Genomic DNA, 24733 nt, shown 5'->3' on the forward strand with positions numbered 1-24733 from the left:
AGATTCGCTGGAATGATCTGCAGTTTCAATTATTTCTGCTTCCTCATCGCTGTCAGAGAAATCTGCGTAATCTTCTTCGTCAGAGGATTGCAGAAGAAGACACTCAATTTCAACTGGTGTTAGTCCTTTCCTTTGTGTGGGTCTGGGAGACAATAAAATAATTCTAATTCCAAAGCACTGTTAATAACTAAATCATCATTCACCCACAGAGTTGTAAAACAAAGCTTCTAATCATCAAAACATTCGACAGTGGTACGGCTACATGTACTCACATTACGGGGCGCGTGCGGTACGCAGTGCCGTCTCGGTGCAGTCGTCCACTTTACAGGTGAGTCACAGCTGTCTGGTGGGTATAATGACGGCGCAATAATGCAGTTTGGCGCGTGACTAAACAATCGAAGCATATCTAGCACCACTGTTGTGTACTCGGCGCGCTGACGTAATTATTGCACGAAAACAAAATTGGCGGCACTGCATGCCGCCACGCGCCCGCCGCAGGGTTATTGTGCAGAAGTGGTACAAAGCTGTATCACTTTGTCCTCCAGCGCTTACAAAGTGCATAAATTCCTTTAGAAAAAAAAACTCTCTGGGTAGTCCGTGCAACCACTCGTGCACCGCGTGGCGGACCTCTTCATCAGAACGGAACTACTTTCCTCCCATTGCGTCTTTGAGTGGTCCAAACATATGAAAATCACTTGGGGCAAGGTCTGGTGAGTATGGTGGATGAGGAAGACACTGAAAATGCAGGCCTGTGATTGTTGCGACTGTTGTACGGGCAGTGTGGGGCCTTGCATTGTAATGTTGAAAAAGGACACCTGCTGACAGCAATCCACGTCGCTTTGATATGAATGCAGGCCGCAGATGATTTTTTAGGAGATCTGTGTATGATGCACTGGTGACAGTGGTCCCTCTAGGCATAGAATGCTCCAAAATGACGCCTTTTTTGTCCCAGAAGAGAGTGAGCATAACCTTCCCTGCTGATGGCTCTGTTCGAAACTTTTTTTGATTTTGGTGATGAGGAATGGCGCCATTCCTTGCTCGCTCTCTTCGTTCCCTGTTGGTGGAAGTTCAAGATGGTTCCAATGCCTCTGAGCACTATGGGACTTAACATCTGAGGTCATCAGTCCCCTAGAACTTAGAACTACTTAAACCTAACTAACCTAAGGACATCACACACATCCATGCCCGAGGCAGGACTCGAACCCGCGACCGTAGCAGTCGCGCGGTTCCTGACTGAAGCGCCTACAACCGCATGGTCACACCGGCCGGCTTGGTGGAAGTGAACCCAGGTTTCGTCCCACAATAACGATTCTTGCAAGGAACCCATCACCTTCTCGTTCAAAGCGCCGAAAAAGTTCGTCACAAGCACCAACACGTCGTTCTCTCATTTCAGGAGTCAGCTGCCGTGGCACCCATCTTGCAGACACTTATGTGAAACTGGAGCACATCATGCACAGTGTGGTGTGCTGACCCATGACTAATCTGTAAACATGCTGCAATGTCATTCAGTGTCACTCGGCGGTTTTCCTTCACCATGGCTTCAACTGCTGCAATGTTCTGTGGAGTCACAACTCGTTGTGCCTGACCTGGACGAGAAGCATCTTCCACTGAAGTCATACCATTTGCGAACTTCCTACTCCATTCGTAGACTTGCTGCTGTGACAAACATGCATCACCGTATTGAACCTTCACTCGTCGATGAATTTCAATAGGTTTCACACCTTCACTACGCAAAAACCGAATAACGGAACGCTGTTCTTCCCTCGTGCAAGTCGCAAATGGGGCGGCCATCTTTTATACTGATACTGCGACGGTATGTGTGCATCTGCACTATGTTGCCACCTACAGGCCATTCTGCACACTGTTTGTAGCACGCTTACCAACTTACAGGATAACGGCGCGAAATCTCGATTTGTTATTACAAATTTAAGGTTTTCATTTGTCTCACCCTCGTAATAATGCTCAGAAAATGCATTTTTTGTGCAGACATACACATATTTACATGCAACAATGCCTGTTAACACTAAAAGACTAAAAGTAGGGTAAATTAGAATGTTAGTGATGTTTGTTGCGGGAATACAGTGCGAGCCGTTTACGAGATTTCGTACTGTGCAAAGTTTGCACGCAGGCTTTTGTTTGTGGCATTGAACACGTGTAGTTGCTAGGTACGATGTTGTTATGTTTTCTTACAGCGTCCTTCTGTGTTCCTTGAGTGCAAAGCGACTTGTTAGTCAGTTCGTGTATGACAGACCAAGCAGTATGTCCTGAGTGGTCGATGGTATTTACCAAAGCAGAAAAAGCCGACATGCTCATCGTGTATGGAGAATGTAGGAAGAATGCAGTTCTTCTACGGTGTATCCAGCAAGATAACTCAAGTGACGTCAACCATCTCGGCAATTATTTATCAACCTCTTCAACCATTTACGTGAAAGTAATCCTGTAACACCTAGACAACGTAACAGAAAACCGCGCGGGACTAGCCGAACGGTCTAAGGCGCTGCAGTCATGGACTGTGCAGCTGGTCCCGGCGGAGGTTCGAGTCTTCCCTCGGGCATCGGTGTGTGTGTGTGTGTGTGTGTGTGTTTGTCCTTAGGATAATTTAGGTTGAGTACTGTGTAAGCTTAGGGACTGACGACCTTAGCAGTTAAGTCCCATAAGATTTCACACACATTTGAACATTTTTGGACCGTTATCCCGTTGGAAGATGCCGTCGCTGTCAGGGAACACATCAGGCATGAAGTGACGTAGGTGGTCCGCGTGTTTACGTAATTCATGGCACTCATGGTGTCTTCAATTACTACCAGAAATACAATGGAAACCCAGGAGAAACCACTGTAGCATAGTACTGCCCTTACTAACCTGCGTCCTTGGTCCGGTGCATGTTTCGAGCTGTCATTCGCCAGGTGTCCATACACGACCATCGACCTGTTGTACCAAGAAGCGTCAGTCATCCGACCAGGCGACACGTTTACATTCATTCACGGTCCAATCCCAATGCTCCTGTTCCCATGGCAATAGGTACTGACGGTGCTGTTGGCTCAACATGGAAACGCGTAGCGGGCGTCTGCTGCAGAGGCTCCTATTCTACGAGTGCTGAACGGAGTGCTCCGAAACACTTGCGCCTGCACCAGGATTTTGCTCTGTCATCAGATCTGCCTTGGACCATCCGACACCTGTCCAGAGCAGGCGATCCTCCGACGCCCACGTTCTGGGGTGTCCAACGACTTGTCGCCTTCTCGTACTGCGCTGGATAATCCGTTGACATTCCATGGACGCTCACGATAACAACACGCGAAATGCCGAACAGCTTCGCCGTTTTGGAGATGCTCATTGACAGACGTCGGACCATAACGATCTGCCCTTTGATAAATTCACTTATGTTAGTGGATCTGCGTGTTTGCGGATATTACCGTCACTGGAATGATAACCATTCCTCTCGGCGCTGATTTATATACTTTCCTTACCGCGCCATGCGCTCGCAAGATCACCAGACCGCATTCAACCACGCGGTGGATCCTGACCGTACTGTACTGGTTCATCAGCGTATATGAGAAAATTAAATCTACTGGGCCCTAGGCATAAAGTTGTTGTTGACGTGATCGTCAGTCCGAGGACTGATCTAATTCAGCTCTCCACAATAATCTATTCTGTGCATAAATACTGCAACCAACATTCATTTCAGCCTATTGGTATCCTCAGGTCTCTCCCTCCTCTCTCTCTCTCTCTCTCTCTCTCTCTCTCTCTCTCTCTCTCTCTCTCCAAAGCTCCCCTCCCCTTCCCCTCTCCCCTCGCCCAAGGCACACTTTCCTTCATTACCAAATTGACAATTTCTTGATACCCCAGGATGTTCAAATGGCTCTGAGCACTATGGGACTTAAAATCTTAGGTCATCAGTCCCCTAGAACTTAGAACTACTTAAACCTAACTAACCTAAGGACATCACACACATCCATGCCCGAGGCAGGATTCGAACCTGCGACCGTAGCAGTCCCGCGGTTCCGGACTGCAGCGCCTAGAACCGCACGGCCACCGCGGCCGGCTCCCAGGATGTGTCCTATGAACCGATTCCATTTTTTAGTCGAGTTGTGCCATAAATTTCTTCCTCCCCAATTTGATTCCGTACCTCCTCTTTAGTTTTTCGATGTTTCTGTCTAATCTTTAGCAGTCTCCTGTAATATCTCATTTCAAAAGGTCCTAGTCTCATATTGTCTGAACTGATTATAGTTCACGTTTCACTTCTGTATAAGGCTCCACTCAAAGAAGGACTTCCTAACACTATAAATTTATATTCGCCAATAACATCTTTCTCTCTTTCAGATACGCTTTTCTTGCTGTTGCGAGTGTGCATTTTGTATCTCCTCTGCTTCGGCCATCACCAGTTATTTTGCTAAGCAACTAGCAAAACCCATCGATTACTTTTAGTGTCTCATTTCCTAATCTAACCCACTCAGCGTCACCGGGTTTAATTCGACTGTCTTCCATCATCCTTGCTTTACGTTTATTAATGCACTTCTTTGCCTTCTCTGATAACCTCTGTTTTTATTTCTTCACTCTGAACTTTAACCCCCATTTCGAATGTCTCCTTGGTTTGCTTTACAGTCTTCTCAATGTACAGACCGTTTGACGAGAGTGGACGAACTGTTTATAAACAATCAAATAAAAAAAAGAAATAAAAAACAATTCGCTAAGGGATTAATATACTTTTGACTTGCCAAGCTTTTCTAGACCGATGTGATGAAGGGATCTTTCGTTGCAACGATCGCAAAGAGTCATAGCTATAAACTCCATTTCCTTTACCAGTGACAACCATTTAAATAAGCTTTTCCTGCAGACTTTCACTTTATGCTGCTGCTGATTTTCTTGAAGCAGTCATAATTCAAGCTTATCCGCAGTCCTTTTCATTGCAGTTCTTTTGACAGATCAGGTTCACATGAAGCATAACTTGCACACAGGGTGTTGTAAAGATCTTCAATGGTCCACCTACAGTCTTGCATAACCATGTTCTTTACTCTTTTAGAATGATTTGTTTTCTAGTGTGACGGAAGTTGCCATTTGATTGGTTCAAATGGCTCTGAGCACTATGGGACTTAACTTCTGAGGTCATCAGTCCCCTAGAACTTAGAACTACTTAAACCTAACTAGCCTAAGGACATCACACACATCCATGCCCGAGGCAGGATTTTAACCTGCGACCGTAGCGGTCGCGCGGTTCCAGACTGTGGCTGTAGTGCCATTTGATAGTCGGGCGGAACGGTCGCCACCAGTAATCGATGTTCACCCGCTTTTGAAACGTTTGTATCAGTCGTAAGACTATGTCTGACCTAAAGAATTGCGTCTAAAAGCCTGCTCCAGCATTTTTTGTCTTTCTGAAGTAGTTTTCCCAAATTCAAAACAAGCCTTTATAGAAAAGTTTATACAGATACGCTACTCTAAATCAGCCATCGAAAACTCATGGAAAAACGACAGTGCAAATACTTTCACCAACAACAAATCAGACCACTCAACTCGCAACCATTTTCCACAATGGCCCAAGAAAGATGTATGGGAAGACACCTAGCTGTATTACGTGTACTCGTTACCATTTGCGCGTTTGATTCACACTTCGAAACTTTTGGATACCACTTCGTATTTGGGTGTTAGAAAGTCTTTTCTGTAAGTTTTTGTCTGGCGTATAGCTTCTTATGGAAGTACAGACGAACGCCGAAGGTTAGATGGGTAGATCGAGCAAATAATGAAGAGATATTGCATCGAACTGAGGGGAAAAGCTCTTTATGGCACAACTTTGCAAAGGAACGGATAGGATCCTGAAAAATCAAGGAATAGTTAATTTCGTCACATAGGGAAGCGAGAAGGGTAAAAATTGTAGACAGACACTTAGACTTGATCACAATAAACAGCTAGAAGTGGATGCAGTAGTTATTCAAAGATGAAGAGACTTGTACAGGATGGACTAGCCCGGAGACTGCATCAAACAAACCAATCTTCAGACTAAAGACCGCAACAACAATGGAGGATCCTAAACTGAGTGTTAGGGGACTGGACAGAAATATGGAAACACCACAAACGCGACACATTAACATTCCTAATACGATGTGGGAAAACCGTTGACATTCAAAACAGCTTCTAGTCGTCTCGGGATGGATAAATACACTACTGTGTGGTTTTCAGGGGAATCTTACGTAATTCTTCTGGCAAAATAGTGGCAAGTTGAGGTAACGATGACTGAGGTGGATGGCGATCGTGCTGCCTTATCTCCAAAGTAGACCAAAAGGGCTTTGGTGGCCGGGGAGATCTGACATTTCATCCTCGTTCCCACAAAGCCAGTTCTGGACGATGCGAGGTGTGTCAACATGGGCTGTGTCGTCTCGGGCACCAATGAGAAGCCAACTTTCTACCATAGGGTGGACATGACCAGCCAAAATGGTCACATTGTCCTTGGCGGTAATGCGACCTTGAGAAGTATAAATTAGTCCCATGGAATGCCACGATGTAGTTACACAAACCATCACCTAACCCCCTCCATGTTTCACTCTTGGGCCGTAAACTCGGCCAGAAGTTGGAAACAGTCATCTGTCCAAATGATTTTCTTCCATTGCTCCACAGTCCTCTGATGTAGCAAAGAAATATGGTTTGGCACCATAATCTTCCGACTTTAAAGATGAGCGCAATTACACTATACTCTATGGCAACCAGATGGAAGGGTTTGGGTTTGGTGAATGCCTGAAGAACGTTATGTGCGATGCAATGGTTTGTGAGCAATAACGTGGTTTGCCCAGAGTCCCAATCTGAACCCAATGGAACATCTGTGGGATGAGGTGTATCGTCGACTTCGTTCCAGACCCCAGCGTCATAACTACCTTCTCTAGTTGCGACCCTTGAAGGAGAATGGGTTGCCATTCCTGTAGAGACATTTACACACTCATTGAAATTTAAACCCATCGAAGGGTGGATGGACTCACCCATATTACTTTTAGATAATAGATGGTCCAATACTTTCAGCCATATAGTGATAGCGGAGAGATGGCTTGCCATCATGAGAAAATTACCCTGCGTGCGCGGTCCCAATGTTTCGACGATATACAGATTAGTAAAAAAAAGGTCAAGGGTCTTCAGACAAAAAAGATGTAGAAAACCAAGTGTTTTAACTTAGAGTAAAACTGACGAGTTAGAAGCGGTCTTGGAAAAAAGTCTGAGAAAATGGTTACGCTATGTAGCACCTCAGTAGCATACGATCGCAGAGCTGTTCAAAAACTCTAACTGAAACCCTGCAAAATAACGCAGGTGACTGATTCAGATAATGGCTATTGCATTCTACATCTACGTGACTACTCGGCACACTTAAGATCCTGGCAGAGGGATGCATGATAGAGACGCTGGTACTGAAATGCTATTTTCTTTTTATGATGCGTGGCTTCATTTATCGGGGTATGTCAAATCGCACAATAATCTACTATTGAATGGGACAAATGCAGTGTGATATGCAACACAAGTTACTGGACATATCGTTTTCCAAAAACTCATATCTGCTGATAGGTATGTGAAGAAAATACTACAATGTTTTTACAGAACAAATTGCTAATGAAGACACCTGTGGTTATTTCCCGCCGAACAGTGCAAGCGCACCAGCCGGCATTGCTTTTATGGCAGCGTAATGAGGGGTTCACGATAATAGAATCGTTGATTCTCCTCCTCGTCCCCCCACATGTAAACCCATGCATTTTCGTCTTTGGAGGATGTTCAAAGACGAGGTGAGCTTAAATGGTACCCATACGCTCGAAGAATTACAGGACAGTGTTCGGCTTCTCATTCAAGAAATTCGACGGGTGTTTTACAGCGTGTTCAGAAAGTATCAGGGTGGTCTTACCTCAGAATTACGTCATTTTGAGTATCTATTGTACACAAAGTTAAGACTGATTCAGTCGGGCTAAGTCTCCGTTTATGCCCAACTCAGGACAGACGCACCGATCCGTCTTGAGGCGGGGAACCAGCCAGTGCAAATGCCGCGCGAACTGCGTGCGTGGGCTTGCGTCGTGCGTGAAACACCCTTTATCTCGTATCCACGAAGACATGTTTATCCGTCTTGTTGGTTAAGTGTCAGACTACAGATGCAAAGCTTCCGACCTTGGTATTGACAGCGGCCTTAGACTGTTTGCCGATGATGCTGTAGTCTACAGGAAATTAGTATCACACGGAAGTTGTGGTAAAATCAATGAGGATTTGCAGAAAATAAATGCGTGGTGTAATGACTGGCAGTTATCTCTCAATATTATTAAGTGTAACCTACTGCGTATAACAAGGCGAAAATCCCCATTAATGTACGAATACCAAATAAGTGCCCAGTGTTTGGAAGCGGTAACGTCCGTCAAGTATCTGGGTGTGACTATCCGAAATAATCTCAAACGAAATGATCAGATTAGACAAGTAACGGGCAAGGTGAACTCTAGCTTGCGGTTTATTGGTAGAATCCTGAAGCGGTGCAGTCCTTCAACAAAGGAAATAGCTTACCATACGTTAGTTCGTCCAGTCTTGGAGTATTCTTCGTCTGTATGGGACCCTTACCAGCTGGGACTGATTAAAGAGATTGAGAAGGTCCAAAGAAAAGCGGAAAGATTCGTGACTGGTACATTTTGCCATCGCGAGAGCGCTACAAATCTCATAGAAAGTTTGAAGTACTTGCAGATAGACGACGCGCTAAACGGAAGGGGCTGCTCACTAAATTCCGAAATCCGATCTTCGCCGAGGATGTAGAACATATATTATTACCACCAACTTTCAAATTGCGCAGTGATCACCATTCAAAGGTAAGTGAAATTAGAGCTCGTACTGAGGCATTCAGACAGTCGTTTTTCCCTCGCGCGATCCGCGAGTGGAACAGAGGGGGAGGGCGGGGGGATATGACTTTGGCGCGAATTATGCCCTCCGCTATTGGTGGCTAGTGGAGGATATATGTAGATGTAGACCTTCAGTCGGTCCTAGGATTATTTCTGTCATTATGACCTCTTCACCTCTGCCAATGACTTGTGTATTTGAAAATGCGAAGTTACGCTATGCTTCTAAATCAGAGTTCTGCTGTAGATTCCCCTGTAACTGGCTGGGGAAGTCACTTCAAAAGTCAGTGGAGGACAAGGGCATATTACTTTCCATAGGCCCATGCACAGTAACACGTTATGGTGTCCAAATGAATCTTTGGGTTGAGATTATTGTAAAATTGTGCATTGCATTTATCGTCGCTTTTGTCCATCACGAGGGCAGCTAAAAAGTTAGGTCTGTCAGTGAATTTTTGTAGGTCAAAATACACTTTTTACTCTTTTTGTACAACTTTTTACAGTGAGTAAATTCCGTTCTGCTAAATGTGGTCCCCCTAGCGTCTAGGGGTAACGACCTGGGTTTCGACTTCGATCCCAGAAGTTCTGTACAAAAATCTTCAGAAACGGCGGCCAGAGGCTTCCGGCAAAAAATGTCACCCTCATTCGCCAACAGTTTTGTCAAAGACGGCGGAAGAGCTGGCACACGTTTCGCGATTCCTCTTTCCCTCGGGGTGGGAAACTGCCACTAAAGAATCTGCAATGATCGACGGCCTGAGGGCCCAGAGGAAAATGGAAAGCACTTGATATCTGTCAAGAAGACGCGGGGTCTGTGACTGAAAAGTAGCGGGCCTTATCAAACCACTCAGAACACTGAAGGCCGAAAGATTAAAAAAAAGTTCATTAATGTAGTTCTGTGCGCGGAGAGCTGTGAAGTACCAGTCTACTGCCGCTGAAAGCCCTTTACTTGACTCAAAACGTTTTCCAGCCACATAATTCTTTGGATGCGGGAATAGGCACAACTCTTCAAGGGAGCAGATGTTCCTCACATGTCCTGCTGTCAAAGCAGTTTTTTGGACGGATTCGTAGTCAGGATGAAAAAGCATATTTTTTATTTTTTTATTACTATCTAGATATGTTGTCACGTATTTCCTCATCTGGCTGGTTCTTAGTATTCGACAGTAGCCTCTGATATGTTATCGATTATATTAATTCTTTTTGCATCTCAGAAAGCACTAGCCATAGTTTCTCTGGCAGATGAACGCTTTCATCTATCTTTTTGGTGAAGCCAGCGGCCTCCACCAACTGTTTTAATGACTGTTTCGTTTGTGGCGTGTAATGATACTCTCTAGTTCATTCACAGTAACAAGTCAGTAAGATTATTTTTGTATGGGCATTCAGTGCTGAGAATTCGGTTTTGGCTTTTGCTTTACACTAGAGTATACTCGACACCCGTTTTGCACAAACCTATACAATTTTTTTCTTTGTATAAATATACTGTAATCCTTCTGACATGCCTGTGGTGTCAGGTATTTTAGGCACCTTCACCACCGGTCGTCCAGTGTAGTGTACATTCTGGTCTTTTAATTGTGGCTGAATTTTAAACTTTGAAAACGAAGTTGCGGAATACTGGTAACCATTCATCATCTTTGAACAGCCATTAGTAATACGGCTTCAATATATATATATATATATATATATATATATATATATATATATATCTTCGTAACGAGAATCGCTGTAGAAGGGTATAACGCACAGTCTGCGAACCATAAGACATTGTTTCCTACGCTTGGAAGTGCGTTTAGATTGTTTTCCATTCGCCTTTACTCGAATATCGCCTGGTTCGGCATCTGCATCTGCGTCTCAGATCCGCATGTTGGTAACAACTAAAGAACGAAAACACAACTAAAAGAGACTGTACTATTCACTCGCAGGTGGCCTGTTCCATTTACCTCTGTAGTGTAGGTTAAGGTGAAGTTGTGGCGTCAGGAAGGGCAACCGCTCACAGAAGCCATTAACGGAGTAAAACGCTGGCGAATGTCTCATCGCTCGACTCCGTACAAACAAAAACGCCGCATATCGCAATAGGGACAGGTCTGTTCAGAATAAGCCAAGTTTTAGGATGAAATCTGCAGTGGCTCTGTGTGAGAACGGAAACGGAGGAAAATCTGTAAGAACCGTTGGACAAAGATTTAAACCGTGCTCCTCCGTCCTTTGACCACAATCGGTTATCCACACAGTTTAAAATACGAAACTGAAGATGACGTACGGTGATGATCCCTTATGAAGTTGTCACAAACGTTTGTCAACTGGGCATAAGAAACAAAATTCGCTCGATTCTAAAGTAACAATTTGTTACATCTTAGGGGCCGGCGCCTTGGGTTAGAAAAACTCTTTGCCAAAGACAAAGTACATGGTGAGCATAGAACAACGGTCATCAAAGACCCGTAATAGTTCCCCACCCTTACACGTGCTACCTTCGTTGTGATACGAACTTCTGTGAAATTACGCGCCAAGTGAGTCCCATTGCGGAGGACACCACTCCTCGGATGATACTGTTGCGCGTAGAGGTCACAACATTGAGAAATTAACAGCGAAATGCAGGAAGACCAGCAGGGAATCGACGCTTCACGCAGATGTTGGCAGTTAACCATCAACACAACAAAAGTAAACGTATTGTCATACTGAGCGGTTATAATTGTAGTGGAAGTACTCACAGAGGTCCATTGTGGGCCGTAATTATCGTCTGGTAGCGAAAGTTGATGTATATTCTAATGCGTTACCGCGGAGCCGGTTTATTAAGCAAAACGTTATTTCCAATTGTGGCCACCAGGTGCAAATCTGGCATTGTGAATGCGAGAAGTTTCGCTGCGAAACCCTTACCCATTCAGTCCCGCTCTTTCTCAAGGCGATTTCCCTATTTTTGGGCCTCTGAAGAGAGACATTCGTATGAGGAGGTGCATGCATGGTTACAATCATGGTTCTGTAGGCGAGCGCAAACATTGTTCCGTGAATGCTTTGACCATTTCATCTCACAGTGGGATAAATGAATTAAAAGTTCTGGCGAATACTTTTAAAATAATAGATAGTTTACTTACCTTTTTCCATCTGCCTTTTTTTTCATTTGACTGCCCCCTACGTTTATGTAAAGAACAATAAGGAATCTGTTGCTTTAATATGGAGACTTGATTCGGCACTCAGTAAAACAGACTTATATCTGTTTATTAACAGTAAATAAATAAGCAGTAGAAGAGTAAACACAGGAGATTCGCTGAAAGATGATATTAGCACAAAATGTCCTCAAAGATCCTATGTCAACATATGAAAATTATGAAACTAATTCCTATGTTTTCGAATACCACTTTCCGTAGAAGACTGCAAAGGAAATATCATGCCAGTATTCTAGTCACAATATTAAATTCCATCGCTCTTCCATCCTTAGCTTTATTCAACCAGACAACACCAGATAACGGTGGATTTTCGATGGCTCCTCAATTCTATTTCATTTCATTGTTGGTAGTGGGCAATGTTGTGATTAGGTTCCATGACTTGCTGACTATCGTCTTGAGTTGTCCAAAACTTCTGGAGCATGCACCATCAGACTGCATGACTGGCATTTACATGTCCTCTTTACGGGATTAAAACGCTATTTCCCTTGCACCTCTCCTCCGTGCAGATATCAAAACTTACGGTTTCCTGTTCTGTGCCTCGTACGTGCCGTTTCTTATTCCTCGTTTTGTGATAATTCTTTCAATCTAATAATGTAGTTAGCTGTACATTATATGCCCCCCACATTTTCTTTGTTTCACCTATTAGCAAGAAAACAGATTAATGTCTGCTGACAAATTCTTTCACTGCATGTGTGACTGAACCCCAGTGACCATTCGTCGGAATAAAATTTTCGGACTTCAAGAAAGACCCTTTCAATTCAAAAGATATTGTATCAGCCAACAGAAGAATTCGCTACTACTACATCAAAGCCGTGTTTGGCTCTAGAGCTTTAGGAATTTAACAAATGATGCACAATTGCTCTGAGCTGCAATAGCTGATGCTCTAAATAATAGACGTTTTTAAACAGAGCAACCAAGTTCTCCACAAGGATCTATAAATTCTCCATTAGCTAGGAACCATGTAAAAATGCAGTAGTGAAACATGACACTAAAGATCATGGTATAACGGACGCGACAGTGTGGGTCAGCGTTACCTGATGGAAAAACTGCCTACTGGCCTGCTGGACGTCCCTAAGGCCAAACTAGTAAATGGAACCCACGACACTTTTGCCGAACTGATGCGCAGTAAGTATTCTGATGTTACAGTCAACGACAAAAGCGATCAAACAAAAGAACTACAAAGAGATTACACGAAGAACTGAACACATTTGCGAAAATAAGTCATAAAACTCATAACTGAATAACATAGTCATATTCCATGGATTTCAAGCAGAGGACTCGTACAATGAAATGACTCACCATTGTGAAATGTTATTGTATTTTAATGCTAATATTAATTCTAAGGCAACACAAAACAATTTTAGGATTTTCTGTAAAGTCACTCTTCAGCAACATAGAAAAGTTGCCCAACATTTAAGTTCTTTCATTCAGTTTTGGACTCCACCACGTTCTCCATAAGACGTTCAATATGTCCTTATAATGTTAAGCCTCATATTGCCTTTCAAGAGGATGAGGTGCCCATTTTACAATTTACTTTTCTAATTATAATTCTCTATTTTGTTCTCAATGACAATAAGCATGCAGTCATATTTAAGTAATTTTGAAGATAAAACCGCTTCAGGTACTTTATTTATAAGTACGACTGGTTTCGCAGCATTTTAGCTGCATCATCACCTGAAATTAAATCACGTTCTGATTAGGAAACTGAGTGGGATGACGCAGCGTTGATCGTCAGCTGGGTCATCCCATTCTCTTTTCTGATCAGAACGTGACTGGTTTCTATTTCACCTGACGATGCAGCTAAAATGCTTCGAAAACAGCCGTGGTTATAAGTGAAATACAGCTGAAGCGGTTTTATCTTCAAAATGATATCTCAAGCTGGTAGCTGTCCTGACTACAGTCTTCTCCGCCTTTAAGTAAGCTACAAGTAAGTTTGTAAAATCAAAAGTGTTCAAATCCAATAGTGTCGAGACTAATATAATTTTGGAAAAGAAAACATCCAATGGTGTCGAGACTAAAAACATTTGGAAAAAATAAAAACGAGGGCAATGCCAGTTTCAAGTATTGTGATAAAGTGTCGCTACAAAGGTCATTTCAAACTGCTTCCTTTTTGGATGTTAACTTAAGTAAACCGAGTGTAATGTGGACTTTGTATTGGCGATATTTTACCTCATCTGCGACTTAGCTTCGTTGGAGCAACTATGGAATCGTGACTTTATGGACTATAATCACTACTATCACAGTTTCTTCACTTGAAAGCTACCTCATTAGGAACCAATACAAGACCAAGTACATTTCGATCAGAATTAAATGAATCATTAACATTCATCTGCTAAAATGACATGATGTATCCTCTTCTTAGATGAGAACGCAAAAAAAAACGGGAAAGATTGCTGAAGAACACACCGGAGGCAGATGATGATGATGATGATGATGATGTTTGGTTTCTGCGGCGCTCAACTGCGCGGTTATCAGAGGCCGTACAAATTTCCAACCTTTGCTCAGTCCAATCTCGCCACTTCCATGAAGGATGATGAAATGACGAGGACAACACAAACACCCAGTCACCTCGAGGCAGGTGAAAATCCCTGACCCCGCCGGGAATCGAACCCGGGACCCCATGCTCGGGAAGCGAGAAACCGGAGGCAGGTTCGGTCAGAAATTACTGGAAGACACAATGTGAAGCAATGTGACGTGTATGTATTGGAGTGCGGCGGCTCAGAAACTTTCTTACAGAGCGATTTACCTACGTTATTGTGGCGTGCCTGTTACACTGATGATGATGATGATGGTGGTGGTGGTGGTGGTGACGTTCTAGAGTCCTTTACAGAGCATAGGGGAACGTCGCGGGAGACCCGCGCCGCCATACTAGACAAGGTCCTAGTAGAGGTTGTTTGCCATTCCCTTCCTCCGACCGTAATCGGGATGAATGATGATGATGTTGAATACGATACAACACCACCCAGTCATCTCGAGGCAGGTGAAAATCCCCGACCCCACCGGGAATCGAACCCGGGACCCCGTGCTCGAGAAGAGAGAACGCTACCGCGAGACCACGAGCTGCGTACATAGATATTATAGGGTGTCGCTGGCCAACAGCTGAATAAAGTGTTGCGACCCGCAATAGCTGGATATTTGCTCACCTGCGTCTATCGCTGCGCTCGGATCCCGCTCTTGCACGCGCTTGACCTCTAATTTCGGTTTGTCATCAGCTTGTTGACGTAGAAATCATTGAATACGGAACGCTCACCGATCAACGTGATTGTGACACTGTACTCGATCCCCAAGTACGTTTTCCAGGGGTGCTTTCGGCTCTGTCTTCGTTTATATGAATGACAGTGCGCGACCTCAAAGAACAGCACAGGTGAAGGACGTCTTGGAACGGGAGCATATTTGGTGAATGGACTGGCCTGCCCGTTTCACTACTTAAATCCCCTTCGAGTTCGCGTGGAACTCGTTGTGAAGATGCACTGCAGCCCATCCACACATACCAACGAGCATTCATCAGTTATCAACCGAGCTCTTGGAGGTACTGAACGCACTACCGTAAGAATTACTTGTCAACATTGTGGCGAGCATGGGAGCACTGCCGCCCGTGTCGTCACACAAGCTATTAAAAACCATGTCCCACCGTCTGTAATGTCCAAGTGATAATCATGAATCGTGGTGGTTTAAGAATAATTATTGTGTTTGAGTAAAAGTATCATTTCTGCTCGTCTCATTACTATGTTGATAACGGCTGTGATGTGGGGACTGAGTGGGATAATGTCAAGTGGGGGGTGCCCCAGGGATCAGTGTTGGGGCCACTCCTGTTCCTTATTTATATAAATGATAAACCCTCTAGTATTACAGGTAACTCTAAAATATTCCTGTTTGCTGATGACACTAGCTTGGTAGTAAAGGATGTTCTGTGCAACATTGGCTCGGTTTGAAATAGTGCAGTAAATGACCTAAGTTCATGGCTTGTAAAAAATAAACTAACGCGAAATCACAGTAAGACTCAGTTTTTACAGTTTCTAACACAACTCAACAAAACCTGACGTTTTAATTTCATTGAAAGGGCATATGATTAGTGAAACTGAACAGTTCAAATTTCTAGGTGTTTAGATAGATAGTAAGCTGTCATCGATAGCCCACGTTCAGGATCTTGTTCAAAGACTTAATACTGCCATTTTTACTATTTGAACGGTATGAGAAGTGAGCGATCGTTCGACACGAAAATTAGTCTACTTTGCTTATTTTCATTCAGTTCTGTCTTATGGTATTATATTTTGGGGTAATTCTTCCCATTCTAAAAGGATATTTTTGACACAGAAACGGGCAGTTCACGCAATAAGTGGTGTAAGTTCACGAACCTATTGTCGATCCCTGTTCACGATTCTGGGTATTTTGACAGTGGCCTCTCAATATATATATATATATTCCTTATTGTCATTTCTTGTTATCAATATTTGCTTATTCCCAAGAATAAGCAGCTTTCACTCTGTTAGTACTTCGCAGAAATCAAACCTGCATTTGGATCGGACTTCCTTAACTCTTATGCAAAAAGGTGTGCAGTATACTGCTGCATCCATTTTCAATAAGCTCCACTCGAATTCAAAAATCTTAGCAGTAGTCCACGCGCTTTCAAATCGAAACAGAAGAGTTTCCTCATGGTTCACTCCTTCTATTCTGTCGAGGAGTTCCTTGGAAAATTAAACTGATTCTTATTGTGTTGTTGATTGCGTTTACTTAAACTTATGGACTGACTTTTTTCGGGTTATTTTTATCTGTTATTACTTTTATGTTGTAATTTCATGTAGTGACACGTCCATGACCATGGAGGTTTGCTCCTCATTTGGCCCTACGGAACGTGACGTGTAAATAAAAAATAAAGAATAAATTACACACTGAGGTGATATAAGTTTTGGGATAGCGATATGCACATATAAAGATGGAGGTAATATCGCGTACACAAGGTATAAAAGGGCAGCGCATTGGCGGAGCTGTCCTTTGTATTCAAGCGCTTCATGTGAAAAGGTTTCCGATGTGATTATGGCCGCAAAACGGGAATCAACAGACTTTGAATGTGGAATGGTACTTTGAGCTAGACGCATGTATCATTCTGTATCGGAAATCGTTTGGATATTCAACATTCCGAGATCCACAGTCTCAAGAGCGTGTCGAGAATACCAAATTTCAGGCATTACTTCTCACCACAGACGATGCAATGACCGAGGCCTACACTTAACAACTGAGAGCAGCGGCGTTTGCGTAGAGTTGTCAGTGCTAACAGACAAGCCACACTGCGTGAAATACTAGCAGAAATCATTGTGGGATGTACGACGAAAGTATCCTTTAGGACAGTGCGTCCAAATTTGACGTTAATGGGCTATGGCAGCAGACGACCGACTCGAATATCTTTGCTAACAGCACGGCATCGCCTGCAGCGCCTGCCCTGGACTCGTGACCACATCGGTTGGACTCTAGACGTATGGAAAACCGTGGCCTGGTCACATGAATCCCGATTTCAGTTGGCAAGAGCTGATGGTAGGGTTCCAGTGTGGTGCAGACCCCACGAAGCCACTGACCCAAGTTGTCAACAAGGCACTGTGCAAGCAGGTGCTGGCTCCATAATGCTGTGGGATGTTTTTACCTGGAATGGGCATTATCCTCTGTCCAACTGAAATGATCATTGACTGGAATTGGTTATGTTGAGCTACTTGGTGGCCATTTGCAACCATGGTCGACTTGATGAATCCAAACAACGATGTGAGTTTTATGGATGACAGTGCGCCATGTTACTCAGCCACAATTGGTTCTGGACAATTCGAGTGAATCATTTGGCCACCCAGATCATACGACATGAATTAAATGGAATATCATTGGGACGTAATCGAGAGGTCCGTTCGTGCACAAAATGCTGCGCCGGAAATACTTTCGGAATTATGGATGCATATACAGGATGTTACAAAAAGGTACGGCCAAACTTTCAGGAAACATTCCTCACACACAAATAAAGAAAAGATGTTATGTGGACATGTGTCCGGAAACGCTTAATTTCCATGATAGAGCTCATTTTAGTTTCGTCAGTACGTACTGTACTTCCTCGATTCACCGCCAGTTGGCCCAGTTGAAGGAAGGTAAAGTTGACTTCGGTACTTGTGTTGACATGCGACTCATTGCTCTACAGTACTAGCATCAAGTACATCAGAACGTAGAATCAACAGGTTAGTGTTCATCACGAATGTGGTTTTGCAGTCAGTGCAATGTTTACAAATGCGGAGTTGGCAGATGCCCATATGATGTATGGATTAGCACGGGGCAATAGCCGTGGCGCGGTACGTTTGTATCGAGACAGATTTCCAGAACGAAGGTGTCCCGACAGGAAGACGTTCGAAGCAATTGATCGGCATCTTAGGGAGCACGGAACATTCCAGCCTATGACTCGCGACTGAGGAAGACCTAGAACGACGAGGACACCTGCAATGGACGAGGCAATTCTTCGTGCAGTTGACGATAACCCTAATGTCAGCGTCAGAAAAGTTGCTGCTGTACAAGGTAACGTTGACCACGTCACTTTATGGAGAGTGCTACAGGAGAACCAGTTGTTTCCGTACCATGTACAGCGTGTGCAGGCACTATCAGCAGCTGATTGGCCTTCACGGGTACACTTCTGCGAATGGTTCATTCAACAATGTGTCAATCCTCATTTCAGCGCAAATGTTCTCTTTACGGATGAGGCTTCATTCCAACGTGATCAAATTGTAAATTTTCACAGTCAACATGTGTGGGCTGACGAGAATCCGCACGCAATTGTGCAATCACGTCATCAACACAGATTTTCTGTGAAGGTTTGGGCAGGCATTGTTGTTGATGTCTTGATTGGGCCCCATGTTCTTCCACCTACGTTATCATGATTTCATACGGCATACTCTACCTGTGCTGCTAGAACGTGTGCCTTTACAAGTACGACACAACATGTGGTTCATGCACGATGGAGCTCCTGCACATTTCAGTCGAAGTGTTCGTACGCTTCTCAACAACAGATTCGGTGACCGATGGATTGGTAGAGGCGGACCAATTCCATGGCCTCCAAGCTCTCCTGACCTCAACCCTCTTGACTTTCATTTATGGGGGCATTTGAAAGCTCTTGTCTACGCAGCCCCCGTACCAAATGTAGAGACTCTTCGTGCTCGTATTGTGGACGGCTGTGATACAATACGCCATTCTCCAGGACTGCATCAGCGCATCAGGGATTCCATGCGACGGAGGGTGTATGCATGTATCCTCGCTAACGGAGGACATTTTGAACATTTCCTGTAACAAAGTGTTTGAAGTCACGCTGGTACGTTCTGTTGCTGTGTGTTTCCATTCCATGATTAATGTGATTTGAAGAGAAGTAATAAAATGAGCTCTAACATGGAAAGTAAGCGTTTCCTGACACATGTCCACATAACATATTTTCTTTCTTTGTGTGTGAGGAATGTTTCCTGAAAGTTTGGCCGTACCTTTTTGTAACACCCTGTAGAGGCAGTATAGCTCAATATTTCCGCAGAGGACTTCCAGCAATTTCTTGAAGTCGCTGCACTATGCCGAGCAAAAGGAGGCCCGACACGGTATTAGGAGGTTTCCCGTAACTTATGCCACCTCAGGGTGCTGTAGCAGGTGTTTCTGTGTTTGGTCGAAATTTCATCGAGCTATGTTACTTGGCATGGCACATCACGCGAAATCTACTTTCATCCTTTAGTTTTGCAGCCCAATGTATTACACATAGGATATGATTCAGAATCTCTTTCACAATGGTATTAGACTCGCATCGTGCAGAAAGAACCAACGTGACAATCTCTTCGTAATACAGACGAGGTGATATTAACTTCCACTTGCAGAAACGAGTTTGTTTTAACGCCTTTTCTACTGCGTTTGCTCAACGCCTTTTCTACTGCGTTTGTTTCTCAGGTGACCACCGCATGTGGCACTTGTCTCGTCTAGAATCCAGCGCAAAGTTGGCCAGTGCACATCTGCAAGACGGCGCGCATTCTCGCTGAACTGTTTGTTGACTCGCTGTTCTCGTAATACTGATAAGAGGCGCGAGCTCCAGAGTAACCGGCGAAGTGAAAAGTGTGCTAAACGAAGCGCTCGCATTACGCTCAGGAAGGGGGTCGACTTACGCATTGTTCCGTATTAAGGCGACTGCCGCTGGCCTTGTCTGCGTTATCTCACACCGGGATGCTGCGGTGGCTGATAAGATCAAGCCTACTAATTAGTCGCAGATACCGTTTCTGTCAACAGCGCAGAATATCTGTCGGAAAGAACCGGCTTCATCACAGGAATGTGCAGGAACCAACTATTCTGTGTGTGTGTGGTTTTTTTTTTTTTAGATTGTTAAACTATGCATGAAAAAATTGGCGTTTGACACAAGACATGATTTCCAACCCTCATTTCACGCAGTCGATTCTCAACAATATAAGACATACCAAATACGTAAACTTTACACAACATTTCAGTGGTGCTACCACTATGTTTATTGAATTAAACACAAAGACCACAAGACGTCGAGTAGATTTGTTAATCTCTCATTGCAGTAAATGTTACAAAGAAAATTAATGCCCTTTTACCCCCCATTGGTGTAGAGATATAAGATGAACTCGAACTTCACCGAAAAAATTCGGAGGTTGTTCAGGGACATTTTCTGGGTATTTTGATACAGTGACTCCTTACAATTTAATAATACGATTACAGTTTATTCGGTTTGTTACTACAGTTAATTTCGAGGAGTCAGTTAACAACATACTCTCTGAAGTGTTAATGGTCTCTCTCTAAACTCAAGTAAGACAAATTTTATCCAGTTCCATACAAAAACAAAAAAAGTGAGAGAAATAAATGTAACATGTGGAAATCAACCAATAGAAAGAATGGATGTGTCTAAATTTCTTGGAGTACATATTGATAGCAAAATGAACTGGTCCTTCCATATACAACAGACCCTAAAAAAATTGAGCTCGGCTATGTATGCTACCAGAATGATGTCTTCCATTGGAGATTTAACCACTATGAAGTCCACATACTATGGGTATTTTCACTCCGTTATGTGTTACGGAATTATCTTCTGGGGAAAGTTAGCTTTGGCAAAGAAAATTTTTGTGGCCCAGAAAAGGGCTACTAGAATTATGTGCAGAGTACCCCCTAGGACATCATACCGTAACCTTTTCAAAAAGCTGCAAATAATGACCACTGTATCCCAGTACATATATTCGCTGATGTGTTTTGTAATTAAGAACCCTGCACAATTTCCATCAAATAAGAACTATCACAAATATAATACAAGAGGGAAAGAAAATCCTCATTGTGAACTTAAGAACCTGACAGTTGTTCAGAGAGGTGTCAAATGGTCAGGAACAAAAAATTTTAACCATCTCCCTGACCAGATAAAATGTTTAAGAGAAAATGAATCTCTTCTTAAAGCAAAACTAAAGGAGTATTTGTTAAATATGTCTGTTTATACATTGGAAGAGTTTTATGATGCAAGAAGGGAAATAGCATTTAGATAGAATTATCCATCTTGCTAACAAAGAAATGTGCTTGCAATTTTTCTCCAAATTAAAACATGAAATTTTGTATTAACACTCAAAGAAATCTGCTGTTACATGTACAATATCTGTTTTTCCTCTAAACTTTGTATTAACTATATGCAGTTATGTAGAACATTTTTTATATATTTAATGATGACTGTTTTGTATCTTATTGTATGTTTGTTGTTTTGTATGCTTGACTCGTTCCACATCTCATGTGACGTGCTCACAATACGAGATCTACGGAACATGAAATAAATAAATAAATAAATAAATAAATAAAAGTTATCGCTATTTCTAGGAAAAATTTTCACGTTAGTAAAACGTCTGTAACATTAAACCACCATAATGTACGAGGAGTAGGCCTTCTATGTGCTGTGTCGTCCGCACAAGACACAGCCAGGGCAAAAGCACCACAGGCGCAAAGATGCGAGCTGGTGGCAGTGCCATAGAAGACTCGCCACTTGCTCGAGTTCCACCAGCGCCACGGGCGGCGCTGAGGATGAAGATATCGACTTCGCCTCGGCCAATTGCCGGCCAAGTACAATCCGCCAATCACCGAACGACAACGGACAGAAGCCTACTCAGAAGATAGAAGAGCAGCTGTCGCCCACTTTATAGATCATCGTCCAGGGAACGTCGTTTAGTGAACTCTTAGAAATGAACAGACAGATGTTGTATATTGCATTTGCTATGTACTGTGAAGTTTACTTATGACTAGTTGCACTTAGTCATTGAGGGCCTTTTTGTGTTACATTACATGTAGTGTTGTAGATTTCATTATTCGACAAGTCACAAAGGTAAGATACGTTCCATTATAGTCGTTTTGCTTTTGCTGATGTTCATCTTATATCCTCCATTCAGGATACTGTCCACTGCACTCAACTACTCTTCCAAGTCCTCTGCTGTCTCTGACAGAATTTCAGTGTCATCTCATTTGTGTGACTTTGTTACTAGTTTATTGGAGTGTTGAAGAACCTTCGTTGTCCTATCCTGTTATCTGACCCTGGGGCATAGCTGTGTAATAGGAGCAGGGAGAAATTGTCTTAGCCGTGTACTGCACCAGAAGCCATTTCACGAACTCACAAACTCGGTCTGCCGTAACAACAATGGCAACTCGGCCTCCACAGCAGTAGCGACGAGGTCTTTACAAAACTGGCGATGGGGGTTTACAAAACTATGTACAGATACAAAAAGTGCTGCGACATGTTGTAGCCGGCCGAAGTGGCCGAGCGGTTCTAGGCGCTACAGTCTGGAACCACGCGACCGCTACGGTCGCAGGTTCGAATATTGCCTCGGGCATGGATGTGTGTGATGTCCTTAGGTTAGTTAGGTTTAAGTAGTTCTAAGTTCTATGGGACTGATGACCTCAGAAGTTTAGTCCCATAGTGCTCAGAGCCATTTTGAACCAGCCATGTTGTCGTCGCTGCGGCAGCAGTTCAGCAAAGCGTCGTTGTGTCGCCCATCCGTTGCATTCAGTGAGCCGAAAACGAGGCGCAACACTTCGTCAACAATCTGCCCGTATATATTCTGTGCATCACTCTTGACGTTTAACACTGCTAGAAGAAGCAAACCCGAGAAAGAACCGAGCAGTACTGAGTGCAGGCTTCAGGCTGAAGGGTAAAGTGGGTATTATTTTTGTCAGCATCAAGTACAGTGAGAGACTGGAACAAAATTGTTTCCAAACAAGAGTCCCAGTACATACAGTCGATACTTGCACTACTGTGAATACAAAGATTAATGGGGGCAAGAAATCAGAGTGCAATTGCTCTAACACCAGAGCCACCGGAGACTGGGTCCGTTATACCAAAGTATTCAGAAAATCTCTGTGTACAACCTCTGAAATTTTGACAGTAGAGGGCAGGTTCTCTCTCTGTACGTTGTATGAAAAATAATGGTCTCTGGTGTTGGGGTATTATTGGCCTGCTTCAGCAACCTGTTGTGTGAGAGCTACACATGTGGGTGGGCATGGATGGGGGATGGTTGAGATGGATAGAGTGTGGAATAGGGAATGAATAAAGACAGAGGGAAGGATGGGATAGGGAGAGAGGTGGCAAGGGGGAATGGAAGAAAGGAGATAGCTTGGGGACAGAGAGAAGGGGAGGATGGGATGAGGTAGGAGGAGAAGATCGATAGGAAGAGGGGAAGGAGGGAGGGACAGATAAAGGAGAAGCAGCAGATGTGAAGACAGGAAAAGAGGAGATAGATAGGGAGAGTGGGGTTGGAGGAGATGGGCAGTGAGACGGGGTAGGAGGAGATGAATAGAGCGAGGTGGGAAGGAGGAGATGTAGGGGAAGGTGGCAGGAGTATATAGGTAGGGGGATTGGAGGACAGGATGTGTTGGACAAGATAGAAGATGTAGGTGGACAAAGACACAGAGGGGGAGGAGGAGATGGACAGGGAAGGGGGAAAACAAGATGGATAGGGAGAGATGGAGGAGGAGGAGTATATCAGTAGAAAGGGGAGGGAAGAGGAGATGTACAGAGAGGGGGGGGGATATGAGATGGACAGAAAGAGCAGAGCAGATGAGTTGGACAGAGAGATGGGTGAGAAGTGGCAGTATGACAGGTACAGAGATAGGTGAGGAAGGAATGGACAGAGAGAGAGGGAGAAGAAATAGATGAGGAGAGGGGGAGAAGGAGACGCAAAGAGAGAGGGGGAGAGAATATGGACATGGGAAGGGTGATGAAGATATGGTTACAGGGTGCAAAGGAGATGCCAAGGTACAGGTACAGGTACAGGTACAGAGATAGGTGAGGAAGGAATGGACAGAGAGAGAGGGAGAAGAAATAGATGAGGAGAGGGGGAGAAGGAGACGCAAAGAGAGAGGGGGAGAGAATATGGACATGGGAAGGGTGATGAAGATATGGTTACAGGGTGCAAAGGAGATGCCAAGTTCGTTTTGTTTGCCGATGATACAAACATTGCAATAAATAGCAAATCAAGTGTAGTCTTAGAAAGAACAGCTAATAAAATATTTATGGACATTAATCACTGGTTCCTAGCCAATTCTTTGTCACTAAACTTTGAAAAAACACACTACATGCAGTTCAGAACTTGTAAGGGGTGTCCCACGAGTATATGCCTAACATACGATGACAAGCAGATAGAAGAAGTGGACAGTGTTAAATTCTTGGGATTACAGCTTGATAATAAATTCAACTGGGAGGAGCACACCACAGAACTGCTGAAGCGTCTTAATAAA

The sequence above is a fragment of the Schistocerca americana genome, chromosome 2 (assembly GCF_021461395.2).
Source record: "Schistocerca americana isolate TAMUIC-IGC-003095 chromosome 2, iqSchAmer2.1, whole genome shotgun sequence".
Classification (NCBI taxonomy): Eukaryota; Metazoa; Arthropoda; class Insecta; order Orthoptera; family Acrididae; genus Schistocerca; species Schistocerca americana.